The sequence below is a fragment of the Protopterus annectens genome, chromosome 4.part0, assembly GCF_019279795.1.
Source record: "Protopterus annectens isolate FY-2018-M chromosome 4.part0, PAN1.0, whole genome shotgun sequence".
NCBI classification, from domain to species: Eukaryota; Metazoa; Chordata; order Ceratodontiformes; family Protopteridae; genus Protopterus; species Protopterus annectens.
In genome coordinates, this window is record NC_056733.1 from 1,876,288,238 (window position 1) to 1,876,305,820 (window position 17,583).

Sequence of the window (17,583 nt, forward strand, 5' to 3'; positions counted from 1 at the left end):
CATAAACAAAAGATATAGACATTGCCTGTTAAGCTTCCCCCATTCCCTTAACAAAATGTTAACTTTTGTTTAACAAGAAGCTCCAAACATATACGACCTTGTGAGGTTAAGCCGTGGTCTTTTTATGCCTTAAATAATTTAAGATGCCACACATTAGAGCGTAGATTTTTCACAGCTGTTGTCAACTTGGCAAATGCGGGAATCCTTTATATGTTCCCATATGTATGTACAAAGGCCTGAATGTCATTCTGATCCTGATCTGCTGACAAACCATTCAGAAGTTCTTCCAAATTCATGTTATTCAGTTATACAACAAAAGCTGACAAATATAGCTAAATACAGTACAAGATCACAATATACGTGTAAATAATATGCCATATATGACCTGGTAAATACAGAATATAAGGAAACTATTACAACACAGCAAAAGAAAAATTGACAGTTTCACTTTTTGCTGTTAAAAAATAGTTTTACAAAAAAAACCTTGAACTCAGGCTCAAGAATACAAAAACACTGGCATCCAACCTCTAAGCATAAATCCTTAAAGTCCACATGCAAATACAGCCAAAGATGTTACCATTTTAAATAATGTGAAATACACAAATAGTTGGTCAAAATTTATCTCATTCCCATGTTATTCAAACCACATTAATGGTGTATTAAAAATCAATATTTGGGATTCATCAGACCTATCATTGAGTACAATGCTCCCTCCCCCTTTTGGTATTGTAGCTAACCAGGCATATCCAAAAACTGGAACATCCGCACATCCACAGAGGTTCCTCACTAAAAGAAAATAGTAAAATGCCCTGTGCAGACCGTCTCAAAGCTCTATCCCTGTACTCTGTCTCCTACAGGCTTTTGAGGGGAGATGTATGTCTGACATACAGGGCAATGTCATATCCCACTCTAATAGACCTCCTGCATATCCACAAATCAAACAGCACCAGAATTACCCATTCTAAAGACTTAAACCTTGCCCGGGACATAAATAGGACCTGCTGAAAAGACAGGTATGCATCCCACAGACTACCCAGTCTCTGGAACAGGCTCCCCATATATGTGAGGCAGAGCTCCTCCCTAACCCAATTCAAGTGTAACCTAGACAATTGAATGGGGAACAGGAAAATCATCCCTGGTTTGGTACCTGTCTCTCTAATGGACACAGACAACCTGAAAATGGTTCGTCTCCTAGGTCCTAGCTTGTAAATGTTTCATCTCCCAAGCCCCTACTTACACTTATCAAGGGTATCACAACTTCTCAGAGATTTGGGATGCATGGCTAGGCTTAAAAAGGCCCTTGTGGTTGTTAGTCTAGTAAACATCTATGAGCCTATAAGTATGTAAAGCACATCATCCTGCTATGAGAAATGTAAATACATTCCTTACTTCTAGCAATAATAATGGCCATCTTACACTGATTCTGACAAAAACTGCTGGCCATTAAAGATAGTCATAAATCTCACTATAAAAAGTAATGTGCGACTCAAAAGGGATCATGCTGAATGTATCAAAACCACCATGTTCTCAGACATCCCCAAACAGCAGGCGAATTATAACTTCTCCATTTTTCAATACACCATTGGTCTTCTCCTTATAACCCATCATTGTAGATGTAAACAGTCCACCACAAAATAATGCAGACTGGTTTCTGCAAAACTGCTTTCATCAGTGTATCTAATATGTTAAAGCAAAAAACAAATACTCTGCAGTCATATGCACCAAATTCTCTTTGGTTAATTGAAAAATGCTCATTCAGTCCAAGTGAAAATAATCCACTCAGTCTGATAATCCAAGATTTTAATTTTCTATCCAAAAATAAATGTTGCAGTTGAATGTTTTTTTAGTATGTTTATATAATGTATTAGACATAAGTTTGTTCTTAATATCTCTCGTGTGTTCTACAATATGGGTTTTAAGAGGATGGGATGTTTGGCCAATATAAAATGCAGAACATGTACATGCTGAAAGATAAACTACCCAATCAGAACTGCATTTTCCAATCACAAAAATTCTGAAAATGTTAGAAGTATTTTGCGTTGTGAATTCTATGGTCATGGCTACATACTTGCACAGGCACAGGGAACAACGTCCACGAGGTTGACAACCTGTAAGAATGAACCCAGCAATAGTAGTCTGTTGTTCCAATATCTAATTAGACTTTTTTTATGATGATTACATATATTGTCCAAAGATTTCCCTCTCCAGTAGGAAAATGAACATTTAGATGGTATTAACTCACGTAGTGTACTGTCTGGCAAAAGTATATCCCAATGTATACCCCCCTTTATTTTTTTATTAAGTTTGTAGCAAAGGTCAAAGAATTCACAATGCAAAATACTTCTAACATCTTCAGAATTTTTGTGTTTGGAAAGTAAAACCTGTATTTCACAACACGTAAGTGATATTAAGAACAAATGCATGTCAAATGCATTATACAAGCATACTAAAAACATTCAACTACAAATTTTATTTTTATGACAATATTTCATACAATAGAGCTAATAAATTAGGATGGCATAATATTTTGGCTAAAAAAGAAAACTCTTGGATTATCAGACTGGGTGGATTATTTTCACCTGGAATGAATGAGCATATGTAATTAACCAATGAGAATTGGATGCATATGACTGCAGAGTATTTAAGTTCGTTTTTTGCTTTAACATATTAGATACACTGATGAAAGCAGTTTTTGACAAACCTGTCTGGATTATTTTTGTACAGCATTTGCAAGATAAAATGTTATGCTTAATAAACTTGAAGAATGACCTGGATTAGAGATCAGATCCAGTTTATAGTATCTTGCAAAAGAATGCAGTGAAGCCCATGTCACTGCAGCACAGATATTGTCCTAATTCCTGAAGGGGCTTCATAGTTTTATTCATGGCTGCAGTTGTTTTGGTGGATAATAAATACTGTTTTTGTATTTTTAATTTTTTTAGACTACACACAATGTAGAAAACAAGCAGTACCACTAAGTAAAAACTGCTGTGTTTTAAGTTATCAAACTGGTTATGAATCCTCTCTCTCTATAGCCACCCCTAGTGCTTACATCAAATAGGCCACTCATCCTGCTGGGGCACAGATCTTCTCAACACCTGGGGGAGAAAGTTCATGTAGCAGGCTTGATATCACTTACCCGAACTGCAGGACGTAATTCCTAAGGAGCAGGAAATCATATGTCGAGCAGTCGAACGAGGTTAGTCGAGAAAGTGACCTAGAGAGACAGTGGAGGGAGGTCATGCTTCAGTGAGGAATAGGGAAGTAGCCCATTTCCTCGCTGTAGTGTGATCTCAGAGTTGGTATATTTAAGTAGGGGGGTATGGGGGCAGAGCCCTCCACACGGGGGTGCAGGGGGGCATAGCCCCCCCTGTAAAATTGTAGATTTTTGCTAACTGATGTGTCTGGAAGAGGGGAATGTCGACATTATGGAATGCACTTTATCGTGCAAACTATTTTCAACATTCCTCTCTTTTGATATGTTAGGTTTAGATGTTATTTTTCGGTCAAATGCACGTTTGATGTTAGTGCATTCGACCTTATCATGGTAAACCCATGTAGCATCACAAGATCACCCCACCAATTACCCAAAGTGAAGGAGAGGGATGAAATGAAACATTTGGAGGATCAGAGAAGTACTAGTGGGCCAAGGACAGGAAAGGAAAAAGGGGGACAGGGAGAGGAAAGAGGGGAACAGGGAGAGGGAGTGGAAAGGGCACCCCTCCAAACACGCACATAAGCAGAGCAACTCCTACACTTACCAACTAATAAAGCCTGAGCCCTTCCTCCTACAAGATTCTGTGGTGGGGAGACACAGCAGCAGAAAGAGGCTCACTGAGGGAGCTCCCAAATGTATAGCTCTTTTAGGCGTCCTTCCTAGAAACCCTGTGAACAGCCTCCCAAGTAGGGCAAGAATTAGACCACAAATTAAAAAGAAACTGACAAGACAGCAGCAGAACCAGTGAAGGATGCTTGGCTTTGAGCGAGCACTTGCAAAACATTCTCCTCAGGAAGAACTGAGCTAGTCAGAAAGCTGATCAACTCATATTTTGGGAAAGCTGCCTTGTAACAAAGGCAACATCATTCAATGACTTGGAAACTAGCAGTAGGTTGACAAGTCATTCCCTAAATTATAAAAATGCACACAGGCTGACTGATGTACTAACACCTATGCCCACTGACTTAGCCAGAGTACCAACTGATGACAGAGTTGTGAGGTTACTCCATTGTGGCAGTTTCCAAGGTGAATCTGAGATGCTCGAGAAGTTCTCCAAAGTGGACCGCGCCTTTTTCACCACAACCCTAAGCACTACTGTATCACATAAGTACAAAATACTGCAGACTTTTGCTATGGTAGCCTTTTTAGTTCTCCCTCATGGAGCAATAAGACACAGTAAAGAAATAGTAATTAACTATAAAATAGTTTAGTCAATCTACAAGCAGAGAAAAGAGTTGTATGTCATCCAGAACAAAAAAACCTTTAAGACAAAGAAGCATTTGACAAAAGATGTTTTGCAAGCATCTCCTGAAGCCCCAGATCACATGGAAGAATTACTGGCTGAGAAATCAGTCCAAGGCAACAACTCTGCAATGCACTCTGCAGCCATGCAAGAGAAAACAGACAAAAGAATGTTGAGTGATGCATTAGAAGACCTCATTAAGACAAATGATAGAAGATTGGAGGAACTGGCAGAAGCCTTATCTAGGCTGCCCAGAAAGAAAGGACCAACATAAAAGAAAAAATACATGGCAGCCTATGTATGCATTGAAACAAGATTTTCCTGGTTTCACAGTACAAAAGGATGGAGCTGGGATGGAGCCTGGACTGCAGCCCAGGTGAACAGGGCTTGATAAGCAGCCCCAGAAGGTATGGAGAGGAGTTTTGGAGTACAGTCCTTCCCCTCATCCATGGGGAGGGGAGGGCTGCAGATGATCAAGAACATAGAGAAGTACTATTTCTTCAATGAAGGCTGGGAAACCCACTTCCAATACTTTAGAAAAGGGGCACTGCTGTTCAGCCCAATGCACGTCTCTCTTCCGCTGGTTAGCTAAATGTATGTGGGAAGTTAGGGCCATAACGAAAATAAAAACTTTCAAACCACCTCTGATGGCTGCCTTGATGATCTTTTTTGCCCATCTTTTGCCCTCAGTGGTGAGGGAATGACTGGGTCAGTTGGCCAAGAGAAGGCAGATGAGTGGGGCAAGCAAGCAAGGGGCAAAGAAACAAAAGTGAAACCAGAAATGTTTTGAACCTCTGAAAAGCTAAATGAATTGGAAAATACATTGGAGGGGGGGCTTAAGATTATCACAAATACCTGAAAAAAGGCAGAAGATATTAATTGTCTGAAATGCACACGGAAGCAGATTCTTAGCTAGACTGGCATACTAATGCTGCAGCAGACACTGCTAGAAAGAGTGCAGTGTGTGTTTCTCCCTAACAGGAGAAAATAAATGTCAGATCAGTCATGGTAAAATTACAAATATATCAGCAAAAAAAGTACAGTTGCATAAAAACTTACCACTGCAGTGGCTGTCCAGCTGATCACTTTTGCAGTATTCCAAAGTGATTGGTTATCCTGCTGAGATAACATGACATCCAGCCAGCATACCAAAGCCAAAGCCTTCTGGATACTCCGTATGTCCGATGCATGACCTCAGTACATGAATATAGGGGTATATAAACGGATGCAACAGTACAAGACCCACAGACTATCTACAGCCAGGAGACCCTGGAAGAGCCTGAGGACCATTGATAAGTAGTCCAATGAAGAGAAGGAAGAGGACAGTAGAAAAAAGGAGGCAGGATGGAAGAAAACAGTACTGAAATAGTGATCAGTAGGGCATCTACTGCTATTGTAAGTTCTTACACAACTGTACTACATCCTTTCTTGGATTACAGTTGCAGTATTCCAAAGTGATAGCTGACTCCAAAAGCTACAGGTTAGGAGTGGATAGATCAGATGCGAGAGCTGTCTACCAGACCTAGTAATAAAGATCTAAGAAAGGAGGTTGTAGGTCAAGAAAATGCAACAGGTGATGACTTCAAGAATGGTTCTGGTGACAATACCTTTGATGAAAGCAAGGGATGAAGAAGCCGCTGTGGTGGAATAAGCGTTCATAGGTACAGGCAGGAATTTAGAATGTGATAAGCAGCAAAAGGAAATGGATTTGGAGATCCAGTTGGATATGGTTTGTTTGAATAGAGGGGAACACCAGCCAACCTTCCTGAAAGATGACAAAAGGCTTGTCTGTTTTCCTGAAACATTTTGTCTTGTTCAAGTAGAGTCCTAGTTGCCTGTGCACATCCACGGAGTGGAGGAATCTTTCACCCCCTATTTTGTGGATTAGGGAAGAAAGTAAAAGAATGGTCTGGTTTGATGGTCTGTTCATTTACAACCTTAGGCACTAAAGAAGAGTTCGCCCTGAAGGAGACCCCTTCTTTGTGAAAGATGAGAGGGAATGGCCATAATGCTTGAAGCTCAGAAGGTCTTCTGGCCAAGGTAAAAGCAACTAGTCTGCTTTCCAGGTACAGAATTTCAATGAGACAGTGGCTGCTGGTTTAAAAAGAGGGAATGTAAGCTTTTCCAGGACAAAATTTAGATCCCAGTGGGAAAGCGCAACCCCTCCTGGGAGGGTTTAGATGTAGGACTCCTTTCAAAAAATGTTTGACTTCGATTCTGGAAAGTAAAGAAGAGCCTAACCCATGTAAGATACAATAAGAGGAAAGTACAGTTTTGTACCTACCATAAATGTAGATGTTCGAGTGCCCATACAGCTGCAGTAATCACAGATGGGTTCTCTGCCGTCAGGCGGTCCCTCGGTCGGCCGAATTCCAAAGTCTTGGTCCGGCGTCGGTTGTCGTCGCTTTCTCTTCTGACGTCATTGAGGCCAGAGTATATAAGATACAGCCGACGCCATGTTCTTCAGTCTTTCTTGCCCCAGATGTCAGGTGCCCCCCGAAGGAAGGCAATACATAAATTGTGCTTATATGCGTATACATGCAATGCAATATAATCCAAAAACAGTGGTTGCAAGCAAATAAACATAGAAGGATAACCCAGTCAGGTTGTATGAAGAGGTTGTTAGGCCCCATGCCTTTACCAAGTGGGGAAGGAGGGAGGGAAACCTGTACTTATGGTAGGTACAAAACTGTACTATGTTCATCGTGCATACAGCTGCAGTAATTACAGATGGGTAGAATCCCAAAGCTACGCACAGGGTGGTAGGTACTAGGAGGAACTGGGTTGAGCCAGAATGCCCTGCAAAACAGCAGTGACAAAGCCTGCTCTTGTTCTGGAATATAAAGGCAGGTGGTAGTGTTTTGTGAAGGTATGTACAGAACTCCAAGTGGCTGCCACCAGAATATCTTTGGTAGGAACTCCTCTGAGGAAGGCTGTAGAGGTAGCTCTGGCCCTGGTGGAGTGTGATCTGATACCTGTAGGAACAGATTTCCCATGATAGGAACAACAAAACCGTATGCAGTGGCCTATCCACTTTGAAATAGTCTGCTTGGAAACTGGCTTCCCTTGAGCCCCTACAGCATAGGACACAAAGAGTTGTTCTGATTTCCTGAAGGACTTTGTTCGGCCAAATAGTAACGTAGCTGCCTATGGATGTCTAAGGAATGTAGCAGCCTTTCCCCTTTGTTTTGAGGATTGGGGTAAAATGTAGGAAGGTGTATGGCTTGATTTAAAGCTACCCTAGATACCACTTTAGGCATAAATGATGGGTTGGTGCGAAGGGAGACCCTGTCCTGATGGAAAATGAGAAAGGGCTGCACCGCCATGAGGGCCTGTAATTCCGAAACTCTACGAGCTGAAGTGATAGCCAGAAGGAAGGCAGTTTTCCAGGACAAATATTGCAAATCTGTTGAGGCAGCTGGTTCAAAAGGAGGCAATGTTAATTTTTCTAGTATGTAATTAAGATCCCAGGCTGGTATTGGTTGTTTCCTTGGTGGTCTAATATTCTTAGCCCCTCTGAGGAACTGTCGTAAGAGTGGGTGAGAAAATAAAGGAGGATCTGTGTTGTATTCTGCAGAAATAGCTGAGGCATGGATTTTTATGGAAGAAAATGAAAGTCCACTGTTCAGCAGCTCAGCTAGATACTGTAATACCTGACGCAAGTTCAGCTTTCTAGGGTCCTCGCCTTTTTTCGCATTCCAAGAACAAAACCGCTTCCATTTTGCGGAGTAAGCTTTTCTAGTAGATGGTCTTCTGGCCTCCAAAATGACATCCTGCACCTCCTTGGAGAGTAGGGTCTGTTGTGATGTTAAGGAATTTTCCATGCAGCGAGATTGAGTGTTTTCAGCTGACTGTGGAGAGTTTTGTAACTGTGCTGAGTCAGCAGAAGAGGCATTAGAGGCAGGGACCAGGGAGGAGTATGTGTTAGGCTCCTCAGCAATGGGTACCAATGTTGCCTTGGCCAATCTGGAGCAATCAGTATCATCTTCGGTCTGTCTGCTCTTGCTTTCAAGTACCTTGGGCAGAAGAGGCAGAGGTGGGAATGCGTAAACTGTCCATGCTGTCCAACTGAATGAAAGGGCGTCCACTCTCCAGGCCTTTGGATGAAAGGTCCTCGAACAAAACTTTTCCAATTGATGATTCCTGTGGGAGGCAAAAAGATCTATGTCTGGCCTCCCCCACACTTGGGTTATTTCTGCAAACACCTGCGGATGTAACTTCCATTCGTGTGGATCTATCATATTTCTGCTTAATTTGTCTGCCAGCGTGTTTTCCAATCCTGGCAGGTACTGTGCTTGAAGTTCGATTTGCCATTCCAGAGCCAAGTTCCAAAGGGTCATGGCTAGTCTGCACAAGGGGTATGAATGTGTTCCTCCTTGTTTGTTTATGTACCACATTACTGTGGTGTTGTCTGTTCTTATCAGTAATTGTCCTGGATGCAGGAAGTCCTTGAAAGCTGTAATTGCATTTATTAATGCTAGCATTTCTTTTTGATTGATGTGGAGGTGCTTTTCTTTTTGGGACCATTTGCCCTGGATGCACCTGTCCGTCCCCAAGCGTAATCTGAGGCATCTGTTGTGATAACTTGCTCTGCTTGAGGCTTGCAGAATGGGAGGCCTGTGTTTGCTTGACATGCTTGGGCCCACCATAGAAATTCCTTTTGCAAACATGGGATTATTGGTAGTATTGTTTCCAAACTGTGACTGTGCTGAGACCATAGGTTTTTTAGGTACCATTGAAGTTTCCTCATATGCAGCTTTGCACATGGGATTAAAAGAATGCAAGATGCCATGAATCCCAGAGCCTGCAGGATTTTCCTTGCAGTAAGCCTGGTACTTTTTGCTAGTATTTTGAAGTACTGAGATAGTTGCCCTTGTTTTTCTGGCGTAAGATAGGCCATCTGGGTGTTTGTGTCCAAGTTGGCACCCAGGAAAGTTATTTGGATCAGGCAGTCGTCCAAATAAGGGTAAATTTGTATCCCTTGAAGTCTGCAGTAGGCAATCACTGATGCCAGGCACTTTGTGAATACTCTGGGCGCAGTAGATAAGCCAAAGGGCAATGCAGAGAATTGATAGTGGATTGAACCTGCAAGAAATCTGAGGTATCTTCTGCAGCTTTGTCTGAATGGGACATGCAGGTATGCCTCCTTGAGGTCCAATGTTACCAGCCAAAACTACTTGCCCAGCATGGGAAGAAGTTGCTGTAATGTGAGCATCCTGAATTTTGAATGCAGTAGAAATGTGTTTAGGATGGATAAGTCCAAAATGGGTCTCCAGTCGGTTCCTTTCCTTGGTACCAGAAAAAGCCTTGAATAAAAACCTTGACCTTGTTCGTGAAAAGGTACCTCTTGAATAGCTCTCATGCGTATGAGCTTCTTTGAAATTTGTAGTTGTGCCTCTGCCCTTTGATTCTGTGGCAGGTTTGGTATGCCTCTCATTTTTGGAAGAGTGTGGAAATGAAATTTGTAGCATCTGTTTATAATGTCCAGGATCCATTTGTCTGTTGTGACAATATGCCAATTGTTTGCAAATAATGCTAGCTTTCCTCCCAAAGGTGCTGCCAGCTGAGACGTGCTTGGCATGGAAATGAGGGAGTCATTGGGTTTGCTTCCTGTATTGTTGTGCACTGTCCTCGCCACCTCTTGGCGCTGGAGTTTGCCATTGTCGTCCTCTATATGATCCTTGTGATTGCCCTCTGCCCCTTGTGCGTCTGTATCTACCTCTTTGGGGCTTGTCAGTGGCTGGAAAGGACCAGTTTTTTGAAGGCCAATTTCTGCTAAAACGTGGTGGTTGGACCTGGAAAAAGGTTTTGACAGTTTGCATGGATTTGGCTTTTTCTTCCATTTTCCGTAATATCTCCTCAGCATTAGTACCAAACAGCACATCCTTTTGTAAAGGAGCATCTAGAAGTTTAGCTTTCACATGATCAGGCAAGTTTTGTTCTCTAAGCCATGCATATCTGCGAATGACTGATCCCGTAGCAGCCGCTCTACTTGAAGCCTCTAGGGCATCATAACCACATTGTAAAGTGCGTTTACCCACTTGCTCTGCACTATGCATCATATCCTGTAACTCCTTTAAATCTGGTTGTTCAGGTTGAGACATTTTGTTCCTTAATTGTGATAACAGGAACTGTTGATATTTAAGCATATGAAACTGACAATTTAAGGCCCTCATGGCTAGGGTGGCCGAGGTATATACCTTTTTACCCCACCTTTCTAAAGATCTTGATTCCCTTTCTGCAGGAAGTGGATTCTTGGCAGTGGAGGCCTTCAATCCCTTGGGGCCTTGTGAAATGGTTTCAGGGTCAGAATTATGGCTTTTGAAGAGAAATTGGTGAGAGCTGGGTACTCTAATACCTATCAGGTTTGACTGGTGCAGGAGGCAGAGAATCCGGGTTAAGGCAAGCCTCCGAATAGACATCATCAAGTATGTCCAAAACAGGGGGTATCGCCAGAGGTCTGTGTTGAGTTAACAAAAGAAATTCCCTAAGTCTTTTCTTGGAATCTGAAAAGTCTTAGCCTTCCCAATGGAAGTGTTCCCTCAAGGTGTGCAAGGTTTCCCCAAAGGAAAAATCCTCAGGAGGGGATACAGAAGGGATGGACTGTTCTGCATCCGAATCCTCAAAAGGAGAGTAAGAGTGTTCCTCTGCATCAGAATGTTCTGATAAAATGGATCCCTGATCAGAAGAGGGGGAATCTTCCTCTACTCTGGGTCTCTTGTCTGGAGGGGGTTGAGAACCTCTGATAAGAGTAATTAAATCCTTAGCCATTTTAAGCATCTGTTTTTTAGGCATGGGACCTGGAGATGGGCCCTGTGCAACAGGCCTCGTGGGATGCCTGTCTGCTTTGGATTTAGTAAAGGCCTTAATTGAAAAGGAAGATGAGGGCCTAAAGACACCATGGGTGGAGGTGGACCTATCCACATTAGTAGGCTGAACATTAGCAAAGGCTTCGGTGGTTGTAGTCTGGGAAAGGGCCGAGGACCCAGCGGTCTCGGGTACAGAGGACACCGCCAAAGGAGTGTCGTCGGTAGTCAGGGACTGCAAAGGCGTCTCGCTGAGAACCGGACCACGTGTAGCCTGTTTTGGCGTGGTGTCGGCCAGGACAGCGGGCCTCGCGTGTCGGTCCTTTTCCTTGCGTTTTTTGGACAAAACGGTAGTCGGAGTGTCCGACGACATTTTATAATCAAAAGCTTTACCAAAGTAGTGTTGGGCGAACTCCGCCCGACACTTAATAGTGCATTTATTGAAGGTAGCGCCAGCGACAGCCGAGCGTCGTGGTCTGGGCCCAAACAAGGTATGCAGAGGGAATGGAAATCCTTATGCGGTATTTGCTTCCCACAAGAAATACAATTATTAACTTTTTCTGACATCGGTCTGAGGCAAGAAAAGTTTCCCCAACGGGGTACTTAGCTTTAATGAAGACTTCGGTTTCCAAAATTTTCGTAATTCAGGAGCTGGCCGACCGGCACTTGCGAACTGCTTCTGCTTCGGGCACCACATGGCAAAAAAGACTGAAGAACATGGCGTCGGCTGTGTCTTATATACTCTGGCCTCACTGACGTCAGAAGAGAAAGCGACGACAACCGACGCCGGACCAAGACTTTGGAATTCGGCCGACCGAGGGACCGCCTGACGGCAGAAAACCCATCTGTGATTACTGCAGCTGTATGCACGATGAACATCCCCCCTTGCTTGAAAGAGGTCCTAATTCTTCTTGAGACAAAAAGTACAGTTTTGTACCTACCATAAATGTAGATGTTCGAGTGTATTCACTGCTGCAGTCATTACACTTGGGTTATCCTGCCGTCAGGTGGTCCCGCCGTCGGCCAGAGTTCCAAAATCTTGGTCCGGCGTCGGTTGCTGACGCTTCTTCCCTGACGTCAGTGCGCCAGGGGTATATAAGATGCAGCCGACGCCATTTTCTTCAGTTTTTCTTGCCCCAGATGTCAGGTGCCCCCAAATAGGTAGGCAATATAAATTGCTAATAAAACATACATAAAAAGTAAAACCAAAACCTTCAGTTGCCAGCAAATACACCACATAGGTAGTATAGGGTAGAAAGGTATAGATAAATCCCAGCTAAGAAAGAGGGGATGGAGGGAGGGTAAATTGGACTGCAGCAGTGAATACACACTAACATCTACATTTATGGTAGGTACAAAACTGTACTACGTTCATCGTGTTTCACTGCTGCAGTCATTACACTAGGGTTGAATCCCAAAGCTGAGGTAGGGTGGCTGGTTCTATAGAGGATTTGTGGTGGGTATGAGGCCCTGCAGCACTGCAGTGGCAAAGCCAGCTCTGGATTTAGAATAAAGAGGCAAGTGATGATGTTTGGTAAAGGTGTGCACTGAACTCTAAGTTGCAGCTCTAAGGTAGGCAGTGGAAGTAGCTGTTGCCCTAGTGGAATTTGGCCTAATGTTGCTAGGTACAGTTTTCCCATGCTGTGTGTAGCAGAAACGATAAAGTATCCTATCCACTTTGATATGGTCTGCTTGGAAGTAGCCTTTCCCTGTGATCCTGCAGCATATGCTACAAACAATTGCTCAGTTTTCCTGAAAGCTTTTGTTTTGTCCAAGTAGAAACTTAACTGTCTGTGTATGTCCAATGAATACAGAAGTCTCTCCCCTTTATTATGGGGATTTGGATAAAAAGTTGACAAGTGAATAGTTTGGTTAAGAGCCACACTGGATACCACCTTTGGCATAAATGAAGGGTTTGTTCTTAAAGAAACCCTGTCTTGGTGAAAAATGATGAAAGGATCCACTGCCATTAGTGCCTGTAACTCAGACTCTTCGTGCTGAGGTTATTGCCAGAAGCAGAGCAGTTTTCCATGACATTTTAATTCTGCTGAATTGGCTGGCTCAAAAGGAGGTAAAGTTAGTTTTTCCAAGACAAAATTGAGGTCCCAAGTTGGTGTTGGTGCTCTCCGGGGCGGTCTTATGTTTTTAGCCACTCCGAGGTACTGTTTTAGTAATGGATGAGAGAAAATAGGAGGATCTGTGTTGTAATGAGCCGAGATGGCAGAGGCGTGGATCTTAATGGATGAAAACGATAGGCCTTTGTCCAGCATCTCAGTTAAGTATTGTAATATCAGAGGAATATTTGGGACAAGAGGATCAAAGCTTTGAGCCTGGTTCCAGGCACAGAATCTCTTCCACTTTTCTGAGTAAGATTTCCTGGTGCTAGGCTTCCTGGCCTCCAAAATGACATCCATAACAGCTTTAGAGAGAGGTGTTGTCTGCTTGACTAAGGAATCTGCCATGCAGCAGGTTTAATGTTTTGGGCTGGCTGTGCAGGATCTGATTGTTTTGTTGAGTCAGAAGATGCGGAATTTGAGGTAAAATCCATGGTGGACCTTGAGCTAAGTTCTTTAAGATTGGGTACCAGTGCTGGTGTGGCCAGTCTGGGGCAATCAGGATAATGTTTAGCTTTTCTTGTCTGGCCTTTAGGAGTACCTTTGAAAGGAGAGGCAGTGGTGGGAAGGCATAAACTTTTAGGCTTTTCCAGCTGAATGAGAGAGCATCCACTTTCCATGCTTATGTGTGGTAAATCCTTGTGCAGAATTTAGTTGGCAATTCATTGGGGAGACAAAAAGATCCATGTCTGGGCTCCCCCATTTTTGTATTATCATGCTGAATATTTGTGGATTTAATTTCCACTCGTAAGGATCCATGATGTTTCTGCTTAAGTCATCTGCCAGTGTATTTTTCTTTCCTGGCAGGAATTGTGCTTGCAGATAAACTTGATAGGTTACAGCTGTGTTCCACAAGGTCATGGCTTGTCTGCAGAGGGGATAAGAATGATTGCCCCCTTGCTTGTTTATGTACCACATAACTGTGGTGTTGTCTGTTTTCAGTAATAGTTGTCCTGGATGCAGAAGGTCCTTGAAAGCTGTTAGGGCATTTTTTACAGGTAGCATCTCTTTTTGATTGATGTGAAGATGCATTTGGTCTGCGGCCCACTTGCTCTGAATACATTTTCCTGCCATGTGTGCTTCCCCAGGCGTAATCCGAAGCATCTGTTGTTAGTGTCTGCCTGGCTGTGGGTAAAGTGAAAGGCTGTCCCTTGTTGTGGTGACATGCCTGTGCCCATCATCGAAACTTCTGTTGTAGGCAAGGAATAAGTGGTATTACTGCTTCCAAACTGTGACAGTGTTGAGTCCAAACACTTTTTAGGTACCATTGTAATTTCCTCATATGCAGTCTGGCATATATTAGTAGTATGCAGGATGCCATGAACCCCAAGTCCTGCAGAATTTTTCTTGCAGGGAGTTGGGTTTATGTTGCCATCAATTGAAAGTACAGAGTCAGTTGTCCTTGCTTGTCTGGCTTGAGATAAGCCATCTGGGCCATTGTATTTAAGCTGGGACCCAGGAATATTATCTCTTGTGAGGGCACTAGTTTTGACTTCTTTTCATTTACTGTGTACCCTAGGCAAATTAGCAATCTTTTTACAAACGCCAGTTGCTTTAGAAGAAATTCCTTGCTCTCTGCTTGAATAAGGCAGTCGTCCAAGTATGGATATATTTGAATTCCTTTTTGTCTGCAAAATGCAATTACTGGTGCCAGGCATTTTGTGAAGACCCTAAGGGAGCTGCCAAAGGGTAGTGCAGAGAATTGGTAATGCATTGAACCAGCTATGAATGTGAAGTATCTTCTGCAATTTTGTCTGATAGGGACATGCAGGTAATGCCTCTTTGAGGTCCAAAGTAACAAGCCAAGCCTTCTTGCCCAGTATGGGAAGAAGCTGCTGTAGTGTCAACATTTTGAATTTCGGAACATCCAGGTAAGTATTTAGAGTAGAAAGATCCAGTATGGGTCTCCAAGGCTTTGTCCTTTCTGGGGACCAGGAAAAGTCATGAGTAAAATCCTTGTCCTTGTTCCTGTTGTGGCACTTTTTGAATAGCTCTCATGTCCATGAGGGCTGTAATTTGTTTTTGTGCCTCTGCCCATTGATTTTGTGGCAGGTCTGGCATTCCTTTTAGCCTTGGTAAAGCGTGAAAGTGGAACCTGTAACCTTGAGACACAATATTCACTACCCATTTGTCTTGTGTGATTATATGCCAATTTTGTGAAAAAAGTGCTAGTTTTCCACCTAAGGGAGCTGCCAAAAGGTAAGTACTTGGCATGTGAGGGGGGGGAGTCATTGGGACTGTTTCCTAGAAGGTTGTGACTTGACTTCCCCTCCTTTTGGGATTGAAGCACCCCACTGTCGTGGTCTGTAAGAGCCTTGGGGCTGAGATCTGCCTCTTGGGCGTCTGTATCTGCCTCTTTGTGGTCTGTCCGACCAATTTTTTGAAGGACAATTTCTGCTAAATCGAGGTGGCTGTACCTGTAAGAAATCCTTCACTGTTGGCAGAGATTTTGCCTTATCCTCCATTTTCTTTAAAACCTCTTCTGCCTTAACATCAAATAAAATATCCTGCTGTAAAGGAGCATCCAATAATTTTGCCTTAACATGATCAGGTAAACCTTGTTCTTTTAACCAAGCATGCCTTCGAATCACAGATCCTGTAACTGCTGCTCTACAAGAAGCCTCTAATGAATCAAAACCACACTGCAGAGCATGTTTTCCAGCTTGTTCAGCTGCATGCAGAGCATGTTTTCCAGCTTGTTCAGCTGCATGCAGTAAATCCTGCATTTCCTTATAGTCAGGATGTTCTGAACTTGTAAGCATTTTCTGTTTTAACAGAGATATTAAATACTGTTGGTATTTAAGCATGTGAAACTGGCAATTTAAAGCTTCACTGCTAAAGTTGCAGAAGTGAAGTGAAGGACAATTTCTGCTAAATCGAGGTGGCTGTTTCTTCCCCCATCTGTCTAATGCTCTAGAATCCCTGTCAGAGGGAACTGGAATTTTAGCCGTGGAAGCTTTTACCCCTTTGGGACCCTGGGAAATAGTTTCTGGGTCAGCAACAGGGTTTTTATAAAGAAATTTGTGAGAGTCAGGGACTCTGTAGTACCTGTATGGCTTGACTGGAGCAGGGGGCGAAGAATCAGGATTTAAACTTGATTCAGAGAACACATCATCCACAATAACTAACACTGGCGGAATAGCAAGGGGCCTGTGCTGAGGCAGTAAAAGAAAGTCTCTGAGCCTTTTCTTGGATTCTGAGTAATCCTGGCCCTCCCAATGGAAATGGTCAGAGGAATCATAGTCTGTATCCTGCCTAGGCCTTTTATCAGGAGGGGGATGGGAACCCATGATCAGAGTAATTAAGTCTTCCGCCATTTTGAGCATCTGATTTTTAGGCATGGAGGCCTGTTCAGGTGAATGCTGTACTTGCTTCTTTATCTTAAATGGAGTTTTAGACTTGGCTGTAGTTTTGATGGTAAGCTGTGAAGGTCTGAAAACACCCTCAGAAGCCTGTTCAGCGGCTCCGGACCCATCTGAGGGATTAGTTTCCATAGGCCCAATACCTTGAGTTTCCAGAGACCCAGACATCTCCAAGTGGGAGTCGGAGGCGGCATGTGGCTCTGAGGTAGCGGGTGTCAGGGGCTGCGTAAGTGCCTCACTGAGAACCTGCGAACAGGCGACTGGCCTAGAAGAGGCTTCGTCAGTTTTGGGCCTCGGATGCCTGTCCTTATCTTTGTCTTTGCGTTTTTTGTGTATTCTGGTCGTCAGTTGTTCCGACGGCATGGTATAATTGAACCTTCGGCCAAAGTAATGGGGATCAAAGTCAAACCAACGTTTAATAGTGCGCTTGTTAAATCTAGCACAAAACCAACAACTAGTGACGTCGTGTTCTGGGCCTAGGCATGGAATACACTCAGAATGAAAATCCTTATGAGGTATTTGCTTCCCACAAGAAATACAATTATTAACTTTTAGTGACATCGGTCTGAGGCAAGAAAAAGTTTCCCCAACGAGGTACTTAGCTTTATTGAAGACTTTGGTTCTGAAATTCGAATTGAAAATCTCAAGAGTCGTCCAACCAGCACTTGCAAACTGCTTTTGCTTCGGGCACCGCGAGGCAAGAAAGACTGAAGAAAATGCCGTCGGCTGTATCTTATATAGCCCTGGCGCACTGACATCAGGGAAGAAGCGACAGCAACCGACGACGGACCAAGACTTTGGAACTCTAACCAACTGCGGGACCGGCTGACGGCAGGATAAC

At 43.3% G+C, this 17,583-nt stretch overlaps 1 protein-coding gene across 3 annotated transcripts in view; it reads right to left on the bottom strand.

Moving 5' to 3' along the window:
* The window catches only part of GEMIN5 (gem nuclear organelle associated protein 5), a 1,677,795-nt gene that overhangs the window by 890,634 nt on the left and 769,578 nt on the right, over positions 1 to 17,583 (bottom strand). The gene's annotated exons all lie outside the window — the stretch shown is intronic.